At 42.0% G+C, this 14,170-nt stretch overlaps 1 protein-coding gene across 10 annotated transcripts in view; it reads right to left on the bottom strand.

The window, feature by feature from the left end:
- Positions 1 to 10,509, bottom strand: part of STAU1 (staufen double-stranded RNA binding protein 1) — a 62,071-nt gene extending 51,562 nt beyond the window's left edge. For 5 of the 10 annotated variants that reach the window (XR_005722422.1, XM_040248160.1, XM_040248162.1 and 2 more), the window contains exons 1-2: positions 10,285 to 10,498; positions 469 to 539 (exon numbers count right to left, since the gene is read on the bottom strand). The gene's annotated coding sequence lies outside the window, so the exon portion shown is untranslated. Of the gene's footprint in view, positions 1 to 468; positions 540 to 10,284 lie in introns of all 10 variants that reach the window. The other 5 variants (XM_040248169.1, XM_040248170.1, XM_040248168.1 and 2 more) reach the window with 4 other exon arrangements.
- Between the last annotated feature and the right edge of the window lie 3,661 nt (positions 10,510 to 14,170).

Raw genomic sequence — 14,170 nt, 5'->3', positions numbered from 1 at the left:
TTACTGTAAATCTTTTTTGGTCAAGACTCAAAAGCAGCCAGTGAGAAATGGAATTTGTTTTCATTCACAATAGAAAATGATGCTGAATTATTCCCACCAACTTGAAAACCAAGTTTAGCAAAAATCAAAGGCAAATCTCTAAATAAATCTTTAAATCAAAGGCAAACTAAGTTTCTATGACCAAGATGCTAAGTTTAATGCCACTTCAGTGGTCAGTTTTCATGTCTCTACATTTAAAGTACATGGTAGGGCTGGCTAGAAGGTTTTACATTATTTCAACAATTTTCCCTGTATTTACTTTCGAATTAAATCCCAAGAGTAAAAAGAAATCAAACTGCATAAAGTTTCTTCTGTTTCTCTAATATTATAGCCAGAAGTAAAAGCCATTTGCCATATAAATCACCGAAGAATTCAAAAACATTAAAGATTAGTAACAAGCCTGAAATTATAGAGCCAAATTATGCATACCTTAAAAACAAGTGCTTCAGCAACAATGTCGTTTTGGTTCAGTTCTGAGAGGTTACGTGGTTAGGAAACTCCTGGAAAATAAGAAAGCATGGTACTTTACTAGAGTCGATCTTTTTCTGAAAACAAAGATATATATTGCTGAAGTTTGGGGAAGACTAAAAGTTTACAAGAAGGGAAGTTTCTGAAAGCATGAAGTCAAGGCTTGCAGCAGCACACTGTAGCATCTACTAGAAGACACAACTGTCTGGGAACTGACGGTACAAAGCACTTTGCAGACACAAACATAAGAGACAATAGAAATTTCCTTTTTAAGTCTTAATTACTTCCTGCTAAGCGAACTATGAATACCTCGGAAATTAATTTTTTAAAAGAAACTCAAGAGAACTCCCTGGAGGTCCGGCAGTTGGGGCTCCACTGTTTCAGTGCCTAGGGCACGGGCTCAATCGATTGCTCACCGGGGATCTAAGATCCTGCAAGCTGCATGGTGTGGCCGAAAAGGAAAAAAAGGATCTGGACATAAAATATTTTCCAACCACACAAGTCTGATTTTTAAATTTGCAGCCCCCTTCTTTTAACTACTGGTTAAATACTTTAGGGCATAAATGTCCTTACCATATGCTTGATGATGCAAATGCAATTACATGGGAAAATTTACAAAAAGGCACTCTGTACACAAGTATTCTTATATTAAACTGCAAAATGTGAGAAAACACATTACCTCTAGTAAATCTAAAATCATAATCATTCTTTAGAACTGGATTTCAGGTAACATAAGAGTTTAACTCTCAAACTCCCAAGTCTCATTTACCTAGCGGCTCCTCTTTAAATGGCCAATAGTAACAAACAGAATTCCTCACCTTGAGATGCTTTTTGCATTCTTACAACATAAAATAATTTTAATGTTGCTCATTTCAATTTCATACTGCTACTGTGATTAATAAGCAATAAAAAGTAGCTTTGCTGTCCAACTCATTTCAGAAATAAAATCATGAGTTCTAATGTTCTACAGTATTTTAACAACCCAAGTTCTTTCTGTAAATAGTATACTAGACTAACAATTTTCCCATCTAGAACCCTACTGTTCCACAACCTTGCCCATTCAAAAACTAGCATGAATGGAAACTGAAAAGGCCTGTGCAGAGCCCAAACAGGTGTCTAAGGCCACCTAACAGAGCCTGCACCTTTGATCAATGGGGCTTTCCTCGATCCAAGCCCATCTAAATCTACGCTGAATGCTTTTGGTAGGTTTGGTTTTCCAGCCCAAACCTGAAGTTAAAATACTAAAATGGGGGATTTCCCCAGTGGCCCAGTGGCTGGGACTCCGTGCTCCCAATGCAGGAGCCCTGGGTTTGATCCCTGGTTGGAGAACTAGACCCCACGTGCCTTCACTAGGAAGGAATTCACACATTTCAACGAAAGGTCCCACATGCTGCAACTAACACTTAGCACAGCCAAATAAATTAATTATTTTTAAAAAAATTTAAATGGAATAAAGCACCTGCTATTAATAGATTCAGAAAACAGTGAGAAACAACTGCCAACAACTTAACAGCAAGGAAAATGGGGGTGGGGGGAGCAGTCTACAACCACTTGGATTTCAAATGTCTCAGCACACATAAGTGATAGCTGAGATTCACAGACACATTCACCATTTCCATGAGCAAACTTTTTCTTTAAATCCCCAACCATTTCCAAAGCCACGGTTATTATCAGTGTATGTTTATAGCACTCACGCCAAGAAGCAGCAGAGAAGACTATAGGTTAAGCCCAACTCCCTTTCTTTCCCACTCAAGAAACACACTAGAATGCAAGAGAGTGAATTAAACTCACTGTTGTATTCACTCAACAAGTAATTCCTGAACACCTATACTACATTGTAGGCACTATTCTGGGCACCAGGGAGAGAGGAGTACACAAGTTCCTGTCCTCACGGACTCCACATTCGTATAGGAACAACCTTGAACCCGACACAAATTTAAATAAATAATTTACAGTAGCATTTTAATTAGCAGTAACATCATTTGTAATACATATCACCTCATCACTAAAGAAGACACAGCAAAACGTAAAAGGCACCTTGGCTGCAAGACACTGCTGGAGGGCAAGGGCGGACTAGCTATCACAGGGCTGTTTGGGTGAGGCGCAGAAGACTTTTTTTCTTTTTTAACAGCTTGATTACAGCTCAGAATTTTATTTGGTAAACAAAGGATAGTGCACCCTCAAGGCGTTGAGGGCAGGCCAACCCAGAAGGAGTGGCCAAGAAAGCTCTTGACTGGGGATCTGAGTCTGGGTCCCAACTTTGGTGCTCAGCTGAATCACCCTGAGCAACTTACTCTGTAAGCTCCACCTTTTAATACGTTAGATAGGGTTACTGCCACCAGTTTCATATGATTAATAAACCATAATCATATTATTCCTCAGTAGATTAACTCGTAATATAGGTGAAATGCTTGTAAACGATGACATGTCACACCAAAGTCAGCTGTTAAACATCATTTTCTTAGGGTACACAGTAACCAACATTATAATACTAATAAATCATGTTTAAGATACATTATTTGAGAAAGAAAAAAATATATAGGACTTTCCTGGGGGTCCAGGGGTTAAGAGTCCACACTTTCACTGCAGGGGGCATGGATTTGATCCCTGGTTGGGGAACTAAGCTCTCATATCCCTTGTAACAGGGCAAAAAAAGACTGTACCAAACTTAAAAACAACCTCATCCCCGTCAAAAAAATTTTTTTTACTTTATTCTTTTTTGTTTGGTGTTTAATAAATTCTGAGTTAACAGGGAAAAATAGTTCCCTGAAGCAGTCATCCTCTAACTGTTCCAGACTCTAAAGGTTCATTCTACTGCAAACCAAAAGGAAACTCATTTACCTGACCATATTTGACTGTCATCTAGGTAAAGTGTCATGGAGCTTCAATGAGCAGGTTAAATTGTGCAACAAAGAACATAAGCCTCCAAGAATAATCAGACATTATTACATATAAATTCTCTGCTAACAGAGGAAAGGACCGCCTAGCATTTTGTACCAAATAACAATGGCAATGGCAGACAGTGGCCCTATTTGTATCAGGATGGAATCTGCAAGGGTAGAAAATTCATGCCTCAATTAATTTTAATCTATAGAAAGCATGGACTTCAAAAAAGAAAAAAATGAGAATTAGACAAGATCTAGGTAGATCCCAAAGCTCCCGCCTGAGAGGAGCTAATACAGTAACCACTTAAGAACCATTATCTGCTCACTCCCTTCCCAGAAAAGACCTATTTCCAACACCTTTTCCTGATTAATAAGATACACTTACAACACCTTGGTTGAGATTAAACACAGAAAAACTCAAACACCATCTCACTAAAACCCCAAAACCAAAGGCACACTTAGTTTCACTGATCTAGCCTTTTAAGACTAGCCGTGAGAGATGAGGACTGCAGAGTTGGAGAACCAAAGAGGCTTCTCATTCAGGGGATCATCAATTCAAATAAAGTGAAAAAGAAACTGTTTAAGAGGCAGTCCAATACCAAATAGAGAGTTACATTAAATATGCTGAGTACCGTCAGCCAGGAAATGAATGTTAGAAATGGCTGGGAACCAAAGAGGGCAACAGCCCTATAAAGTTAGAGGCTTAGTTAACTCATTTCCAATAAAGCAGAATAACATGACTCTAAAGAAACTAGTTTTCTTAGCAACAATCTTGTCTATAGTTAATCAATCATTTATAATAAACTTCATGAAGGGAGATTATAGCAATAATTTAGGGAAAGCTTAATGAAACCTCCTCCTCCCCATTTTCTTCTAAGCCCTACCCTCAACCTTTGAATCAGCCTAACCGTTTATAAGTTGACTGGAGCAATCTGTCACAACAAATAAAAGGAAACTGTAAATCCAAGCTACTTCAAGGAAATGACACAGCATTCATTTAAGATTGAGTATTACTGAGCCAGACTTTTCCCAAATTGGTCTAAAGCCTTACTGAACAAAATTCATCCTAACTGCCGTGAGGAGAACTGGGAAGAAAGCACTGTTGACCAGCAGAATCAATTATCCTCAACAAAAAGCACCTGAGAATTAGAGATGGTGTTGCTCAGTAGAAAGAGCTCAGGACCCGCTCCAGTACTGGGCCTCCTGGACAGACCTCTGCTATTACGACCCTTCACTGCAAAGACAGCTCAGGAGGATCAGAAATACAATATAAAATGTCTACTTCAACTTCTAGCACAAAAGAAGAGCTCAATGAACAGCAGCTTTTATATTATTAAATAAATTCCATCTGACCTTTCAAATTCCTTTGCTGCATCAAGTAACTCTCACCCTGTAATCCTAACCTGGCACATGGTAGGAGCTCAATAAATAGTAGCAAATATTATTATCCAGCAAATTCACTGCTCCTGTCCTCAGTCATGAAACATCTATAAATATAAACTTACAGTTACATACCACTTGTAAAAAAAAATATTTAAATGGAAGTAGAGAACATGCTGATTAAAATCAACCCACACTGACTGGGTAACCAACTGTACCGATAGATACCTCAGGTAGACAGACAATCTGATGAGCAACCATTTTCATTTTGGGAAAAGACCCCAGGGCACTTAAATAGATTTTCTTAGACTTTGTAGTTCAGCAGACATTTCAAAAGGCCTCTAGGATAATTATGACCTCTATTATATGATAAAACAATTTTCTGTTTTGCTTTCATTACCGTTAAAAACTCACAAAGTCATCACAATTTTCCAAATTAGATTCCAGTTTAAACAGAAGCAGATGGGCTACAAATTTAATATTTAGAAGACCAATTTTTAACTGAAAGCAAATACATTCTTGGATAGATTTTCCTACTTTTGTTTTCAGTAAATATACTTTGAGGGAGTCCCCTGAATATACTCCTTTAACAATTGAACATGTGTTATTTCAGAAAATATAATTAAGTCTGAAGAGAGTTTGCTTCTACCTCCATTTATCTGGTGACACAAATCACTTTACATCAGCCTTATTCACTTCTATGGAAATATACATATTTAAAATAAACAAGCTATTGGCAGTACTTTCCTCATTCTACCATTTTATTAAAATAAATAATGATCTTTGATAGTTCAGAGCATTTTTTAGTTCAGAGCATGAAGCTGTCAGCAAAATATATCCAAGCCATCCATCTGGCAGTATTTGTTAAGATCAATATAGCTGCATATTTAGAATCTTATTATCTCCTTATGTGAGAAAAAAAGATCTGATCAACATTACTCAAACTTTGTAATACTTGATACATGGATAAGCACATCTTCATGCAAAAAGTTCTTAAAACAATTCCCTGTAGAAAGCAAAGTTCTGGGACTTCCTGGTGGTCCAGAGGTTAACATTCTGGATTTCTACTGCAGAGGGCACGGGTTCAATCCCTGGTCAGGGAAGTTGCACATGCTGCACGGTGCAGCCAAAAAAATAAAGCGAAGAGTTCTGTAACTAAAATAAAATTTGGAAACAAAAGTCAGCAAAGCTCTTGGCTTTCAAGATCAAGGAATACCTTGTAGAATTGTCTCAATTTAAGATTAACTCTGGTAGATAATCATGCTGTGTGCTGACATTATAATTTACTTGGAAATGTACTGAAAATAAAGCAGATTAATGAATTAAAAGAGATGGACAGACAGAAATGGCACGTGATAAAGCAAATATAGTAAAATAATGGCAGAAAGTAGGTGGTAAATATAGAGGTGTACCCTGAAATTCTTCAAACTCTGTTATATGTGTGAAAATTTTCACAACAAAATGTTAGGGAAAAATAACCATAGCAACTAAAATGTCTTCTCGTGGTTAAATGTATATATTTTTCGGAAAAGCATAAATAAAACCTGGTCAAAACCAAGCATTTAAGGAAAAGCCCATACAGAAAATTCACCAAAAGCATTTTAACTACAAGGGTCTCTGTCACAAGAAGTTAATCTGAAACAATCTGTTATAGATCTAATGTGAAACAAAAATATGCTATAAAATTCTCTAAACTTGTTTTTAGGTGAATCTGCACCAATATAACAACAGTAGCTTGTGAACTTTTCTGACTGAAAAAATAATTTTACAGAACAATTCAATGAACACACATATATAATACATACACATACATAAGTGAAACAGAAGTTCTCTAAATAATTTCGAAGGCCCCAAATCCTAATCTGAGAGAAATAAAGCAACTCCCAGAGCTCTCATTTGAGGGAGAGAAATTAATATTTCCCCAAATTGAGCAATTCTTTGTTACTAAGTAGGACATCAAATATGATCCAGTTTAGAGATTCATAAACTAGGCTTCTAGTATTGATATATGACATCCTACAGAAAGATACCTTTTTCATAAAAGTTTCATCTTTCTGCTGGTGAATTTCACTCTTTCTCACTCCATCCAGTCAAAGCACATCAGAGAAAACTGCCCCACAAGCTGAGACCCACTCTATGCCTCTGCCCATCATCAAGTCTTACTGGGGAGAAACTCTGGATAAAGCAGCATGCTATAGCTCATGTTTAATAATTATATCCAGATTGTTAATGGCTTAGACTTCAGAATCACAGAGGGGGAAGCTCCATGAGTCACGCTCATTTCTAAACTTAAGATAATCTGTATATAAATAGGCTTTCTGGCCGAATCTTAAAAGCGAGCACTTTAGTCTGAACAAACGGTAACAATTCCAAATATTTAAAAGTTTTACTTAACGCCTACTGGGAAGCACTATGCATTTTTAAAAACTGTACTTTGTCTCCTTTCTTAGATAGCAAAATGGGTTTCCCCCCCTCCCTAATTTTAAAGAGGCAGGCATATTCCTGCTCATCTCCCAGGTTGTAGTAACTAACAAGTAAATTAACTGATTAAGCTCAAAAGTAAATCTGAACAATTGAAATAATGATATGACAGGTCTACAAGTTGAAAAGTGTTCATAACCAGAAATTTCAAAACAGTAACGAACACAATATTCCTGTCAACCTCCAGTCTAAGAGAGATCTCTTTTTAGATGAGAAGGAAAAACATGAATATTCATGCTGTGAATTCATTCTTATTTACGAAATTGGTTTGTAAATACAGTAGATTGTGGGGAGTGGCCAGCCATCTTTAAAAAATAATTCACAACAGTTTTGAAATAAAATATCCTTTGCTTAATTCTTAACCTAAGGTGATAGCAGTATATTTACACAACTACTGTAAAGAAACTTTGGAGGTTTCATAACGAATTATTACTGTACTTTAACTTTGACACAAAGCTTTTCTCCATTAAAAGTGGTTTAACAGGTAGGCCTCCATCAAAACAAGATTAGGGATATATGTATTTATGATTGCTTTTCGATTACAGTCATTAATAGCTCAAGAACTGTTGCTATTGTACACAAAGAAGCAGGGCAGCATTTCTGATAGGTCTTTGAGGGTGGTTAAGTTTTTTTTCCCCCCTGATATACAGTAATCATGTATAAACAGAGATAAGAAGCCCAACAAACAAAATGAGAACTATGATTCCACTAAAAGTAAACCTTGTGACAGATTAAGAGTCTGGGGCAATCCAGTAAAATTGTATGATATTCAGGATTTATTTCAAAATAACCTAGTTCGGGGAGGGGGTACTACATGAAACAAGACCGACCTTGGCTGTGAGTTAATAATTATCAAATGTGAATGATCAATTCAGGGGCTCCTCTATACTATTCGACTTTTGTATGTTTTCCATAATAAAATGTTTTTTTAAATTAGATTATCAACTGTAGGGTTAAAGTCATTTCCCTAACACTACAATTTTGAATATGGCAGAAAGCATGCTTTGTATTGCCTGTATAGCTGTTTTTAGAGAGCCATCCAAAGACTTTAAACGATTTCTTGGATGTAAGACTGTATCAGAAAATTCTAGGAAAACGTCAAAATCCGGGAGGCCACTTTGCATCCAGTGTGTTACTGAGAGATGGGTGTAAATCAAAACAGTTTAAGTTCAGAAGGAAATGTACTACCTAAAACAACCCTATGATATAGGAGGGTCAGTCAGCAGAGCAAACACACTTTCCTCACTCTTCCATAAGATAGAACCCTCATAAACTGAGTTTCCTTAATAAAGGGGACAACTGTACAACTGAAAACAGAATTAAAAGAAACTCAGTATCTTCAAATCAAGCTGCTGTTTTAAAAATCCCACTTGCTGGAAGGGAGGCTAAGGAGGGAAGGGATATATACACACACACAGCTGATTCACAAAGTTGTATGGCAGAAACTAACACAACCACTGGAAAGCAATTATGCTCCAACTAAACAATCACCACCAACAAAAGAAATAAAAATTAAAAACTAAAAATCCCACCCGTGACCAGGATGACTGAAGCTCCCTCCACCACCCCATTGTATTTTTAGTTTTGACTTCAACAAGCTGCAGTGCAATCTACCTTTGGTAAGCACACTGATTCCTGAAAAGTCCAATATCAACCAAAAATCTGGTCTCTTTTTCCACCACCCTCTAAACGATGAAAGCGACAAGCCGAAGAGCAAGAGTGACCTTAAAAACGTCCCCACAGCCAGAGAACAGAGGAAAAACAGACGGAAGCACACATCTTCGCCCGAACAGAAGAAAACGTCCACAGAAGCAACACTGCAACACGGAGGTGAGGCAAGGGCTTAAAAGCAAAGCCGGCCCGCGGGGACGGAGGGGACTTAAAAGCAAAGCTGCGGTGAGGAAAAAAAAAAAAAGTTAGAGATGCAGCGGCAAGACAAGACAAGACATTTTTCCAGCTCCGGACACGGACACTCTCCCTCCAGAGCCTGACAAACACAGCAAGTGCTCCAGAATGGTTTGCTAAACTCAAGGAAACTTTCCCTGAAATGGAATGACAACAAGAAGCCGGATGACGGGCAGAGGAAAAGGAAGAAAAAGGACAGGTTGCTCACAGACTTGAGGGAACTGGTGAAAATCCTGCAGTTGACTCAGCGGAGGAGAAGGAAATAACAACACTTATCTTTCACAGACTGCCGGCTCACAGAGTGTCCCCATGAAACGGACGCCCCTTTCAGATGCTGACCACCCCAAAACAATGCCCCGGCGCTGGCGGCGGGCACGAAGCTGAAACGTTTCCGCGTCTAAGGAAACCCAAAACGGGTAGGTAGGTCAACTCTGGGCCAATCTCTACCCATTAAGTTAGACCCTAATATCACGCTAATAAACTATGCAGGCGGGGTATTGGGACACGCTGTGGGTCTGGCACCCTGATAAGCGCTTCCCACGCCCCGTTTCACTGAACCCTACCAGCCTTCGGAGGCAGGGACGGCATTCGCCCCCTTTTTTTTTTTACTAACCAAAACACAAAAGACTTCCAGCGACTTGCCGAAGGGAGGGGGACAGTGCTGGGATCTGCCCCCCACCCCCCGCGTCGGACACCTGGGCCACGCTCGCATCACGCTCCACAGCCGGCTGAGGTGATCTGGCTGCCCCGGACCCCCAGGGACTGGAAGCAGGGGACCCCACCCCCCCCCCCCCGCACCCTTCCTGCCCCGGCCCCGAGAATAACTTCGGCAACGCCGCGCGAGGAAAAGGAAGGAGGCAAGGCGGCGTGGCACCTGTTTTCTGGGCCCCCCAGCGCGGGACGGAGTGGCTGGGGGCGCCCCGGGGTCCAGGCCGCGCGGGGCGCCCCGGGGCCGGGGGGCGCGGAAGAGCCCGCCTCCTCCGGGAAGGCCCCGCGGGCGGGAGAGAGAGGCCCGGGCGGGGGGAGGGGGGAGAGCAAGGCCGAGAGCGCGCGGGCCGGCCGCGGCCTAAGCCCCAGGCGCGCGGCCCACCGGCCCCCGCGGCCCCGCCAGGCCCGGCCGTCTCACCTGGCTGCTGCCCCGGGCTCGTCCCCCGGCCGGCGGTCCTGGGCGGCGGCGAGGAGGGGAAGGAGGAAGGGGCAGAGGAAGGGACGTCGGGTTGGGAGAGGCGGAGTGGCCGCGAAGGAGGCGGGCGCCGCCGGGCCGGGGGGGTTCTGAGGGAGGCGGGGAGCCGAGCCAGACGCGGCCGCCGCCGGCGCAAACGCTGAAGAGCCGCCCCGGCGCCCGCAGCCCCGCAGGAAGTGACGGGGGAGGGGCCTGCGCCCGCCCTCCCGGCCCCCGCCCGTCTCCGTGCCCAGCCCCACCCCCACCCGCGGCCCAGACTACAGGTCCCGGCGGGCGCTGCGGCGGCCGCCGTCACGTGAGGCACGACGGGAGCCGGGCTGGCTGGAGCCGGGCCGGCCCCGCCTGTGCCTCCTCGGCCGGCCCTAGGCTCCCGGGGCCTGCTGGGAGTTGTAGTCCTCTGGGGATCGGGGGGAGGTGTGGGTTGCCCTCTGGAGCGGAGCGGAGGCTGGGCCTTCCTTCTTTCCTCCTTCCGCTTCGTTCTTCCCTTTTCCCCTTTCCGTCTTCGTCTCCTCCGACCTGCGTTACTCCTTTCTCGCCTCCCAATTCCTCGTTTCGTGAATGTTTATGAAACGCCGGCTACGTGCAGAGCACCGCTCCGAGGGCTGAGAATATAGTGGTGATCAGACAAAAACCCCTCCCCTCGTGGGACTTACGTTCTAGGGAGAGTAAAACACAATAAAAGCCCCAAGTTTTATAGTGAGTTAAAAGGCAAGAAGGGCCGGGTTTTTAGTTCTTTCGCCGAGTTCTAGATGAACTAAGTAGTGTTTTGCCGCCCTCATATAAGAGGTTGAGATTTGCGCATGGGGAACGTTGAATCAGACTCAGTCAGGAACCGCAGACGTTGTTGGAGGTTGAGGGAACAGTAAAGGAAGGGACTGCTGATGTCCAGGCACGTTCTCTTGCTTATTCCAGGACTGCGTCCTTACTATTTAAAAATAGTTTCTCTATCTCTCTCTCAGTATCTCTCAATCTAACTATTGCCCAATCTCTCTTGCCAAGGCAATATAGTTTAATTTGCTGAGTTCATGATATCAAGTGGCTGATGGGGCTGCTCCAAACAGTGCTTTGGGACCTTGCCCCAGGCATAGAGGACTCCCTTTTCCGGATCGGGCAAGCCTCCTGACTTTGATCCTTATAAAATACAAGGAAGGACCTACGTATGGAATTCCATGTATAGGACATGGAATTCTACTCAACGTTATTTGCCAGCCTGGATGAGGACAGGGTTTGGGGGCGAATGGATACATGTATATATATGGCTGAGACCCTTCGCTGTTCGCCTGAAACTACCACACAATAGTTAAATCAGCTATGCCTCAATACAAAATAAAAAGTTGAAAGTTAGGGGAAAAAAAGAAAATAATTCAAAAACAATTGCAATAACAGCTTGTTGATGAGAAAGTAATATTGAGTTAAAAGTTTTATTTTTCCCCATTGATCTAAAAAAGTGACTTATCTCTCGTTATTTTCCTTACTTATAAACTGTATATAAAATAATAAATTAGCTAAATAAGAAGGCACTTTTATGCAGTCTTAAAAAAAAAAAAATACAAGGAACCTGAATTTTAGGACACCAAAAACAGTCAAAGGAACTTCGCCGTCTGTTTAGTACCCATGTAAGACAGTACTAAGCAGCATTGAGATATTGTCCAGCCCTCTGCTAAAGGTTAATTTTTTTTTTCTTTCTAACTTTCAAGCAATCTGGATCCTATAGTTCACCTGGGTAAAGGAGCACAGAAAGGTTTCCCTAAACCCAGTGCTGAGGTCTCTGCACAATCAGACAATCTCTGCAATAGTTTAAAAGTAGAAGGTAGTGTTTTGACCCATTTTACTGTCGCCTCTGGTGACCCAGGTGATGGGCCCATGACTTCCAGTCTCAGCTTTCTTCCCTCCTTCTATATATTGAGGGGGATATTTCTCTTCCCCATCCCCCAGCCCCAACGCAATCCTTGGATGTTATCCTATGCCTTGGGCCTCAATACAGCTGGGCCTCAGTTTTCCTTAGTTAAATAGGAACAAGTTCCTGTTTGACCTAGGGGTCATGAGAATTAGTAGTTTGAAGACAGCCTTTCTCAGCTTCCCCATCTAAAGACTCATAGGACTCGCCTTAATGTTGTAAAGAATTAAGTATGCTGCTCTGATCAGCGAAGGTGACTAACTGCTCTTTGTTTCTTTTTGGCTGTGCTGTGTGACTTCGAGATCTTAGTTCCCTAGCCAGGGATTGAACCCGGGACACTGCAGTGAAAGCACAGAGTTATAACCACTGGACGGCCAGGCATTCCATCCTCCTTGATTCCTTGAAAAGATATCAAGCCGTATCTTTTCATGGCTTGATAGCTCATTTCTCTATTTTCTAACCGATACGTTAAATAATAGATATGATCTTTAGATAAAAATCAACCTCTCACGGGACCTTCACGAGCTCTGCGAGTTCCCATTCCTTATTACAAATACATATAATGTAAATTCTGGGAAGGAATACACAGGATTTAGTGTAACTTAATGGTCACAATTCCTCACTTCCATCTTCTTCCTAAAGAAAACTAAGTAATTCCTAAAAATAATTTTTTTTTTTTTAAGTAATTAGGCAAGAGTCAAGTCTTCCGGCCCTTGGAAGAGAATTTGACTGACAGTCTCTAGGGTACAAATAGAGAAAAACAAATCCAAGTGACCTACTCCTGAACCCCAGCCAGCCCACAGCTAACCTGTGCCTCAGTTAAATACAGTTCCTTGGTTATACAAAGTGAGAGTTCAAAGTTGTTCTAAAAAATAAGGAGTATTAAATCTTCAGGTGATTGTTGTTTTTCTTTTCTCTCCTTTTCTTTCTTCTAGGTTTTTAGTTTTAATTGGTTGCTGTCATTGTGAAGTCAGTCAGTTCTGTCTGACTCTTTGCAACCCCGTGGACTGTAGCCTACCAGGCTCCTCCATCTGTGGAATATTCCAGGCAAGAGTACTGGAGTGGGTTGCCATTTCCTTCTCCTGGGAATCTTCCTGACCCAGGGATCGAACCCAGGTCTCCCGCATTCCAGGCAGACGCTTTACCATCTGAGCCACCAGGGAAGCTGTCATTGTAACATTCACATAATAATCTGGGTTTGTGTCATTTCTTTAAAAATGAGACAGATTTGGGACTTCCCTAGTGGTCCAGTAGGCTAAAATTCCACGCACTCTATACAGGGGCCCAAGTTCCATCCCTGGTGGAGGAACTAGATCCTACCTGCTGCAACTAAAGATTCCAAGTGTCACAACTAAGACCCGGTGCAGCCAAATAAATAAATAATAAATTTTTTAAAAAGGAGGCAGCTTTGGCTACACAGAGCCTGCTGAGTGGCAACTGTGTTCTAGAGATGAGTACTTTTATTTCACCACAACCCCTATGCTCCCCACATCTCTCATTTATGTTACTCTCCTGTTCCTGTTGATGTTTGAGTTTACAATGCATGGCCTACATTATAACTGCATGGACTGAATGCTGGTCTATGGAGCTGAAGACTTGTCAGAAAGACGAGTGAAAGAATCTCTAAGTACAACTCTGACAAGTACCAGAGGTGCCTAGTGTTATGAGGGCATTATGAAATCCCAGTTTCAAGGTTTGGGGAGTGGAGCCTCCAGAAGCGTTGTAGCTCTACCAAGATCCAAGAGACACGTAGGCGGTAACTAGGCAAAAGCAGTGCAAGTGTTTCAAGTAGGAGGGAAAGCATGTGCAAAGCCCTGTGTCGGGACACGTGGCCCAGGCCCCGTTACTACGCTGCCAGACAAACCGATCCCAAATTTAGTAGCTTGAAAGAACAGCAATCATTTTATTATCTCTAGTAGATCTGTGGGTCTG

The sequence above is a fragment of the Oryx dammah genome, unplaced genomic scaffold (assembly GCF_014754425.2).
Source record: "Oryx dammah isolate SB20612 unplaced genomic scaffold, SCBI_Odam_1.1 HiC_scaffold_10, whole genome shotgun sequence".
Classification (NCBI taxonomy): Eukaryota; Metazoa; Chordata; class Mammalia; order Artiodactyla; family Bovidae; genus Oryx; species Oryx dammah.
This window is presented reverse-complemented; position numbering and strand designations above follow the sequence as displayed.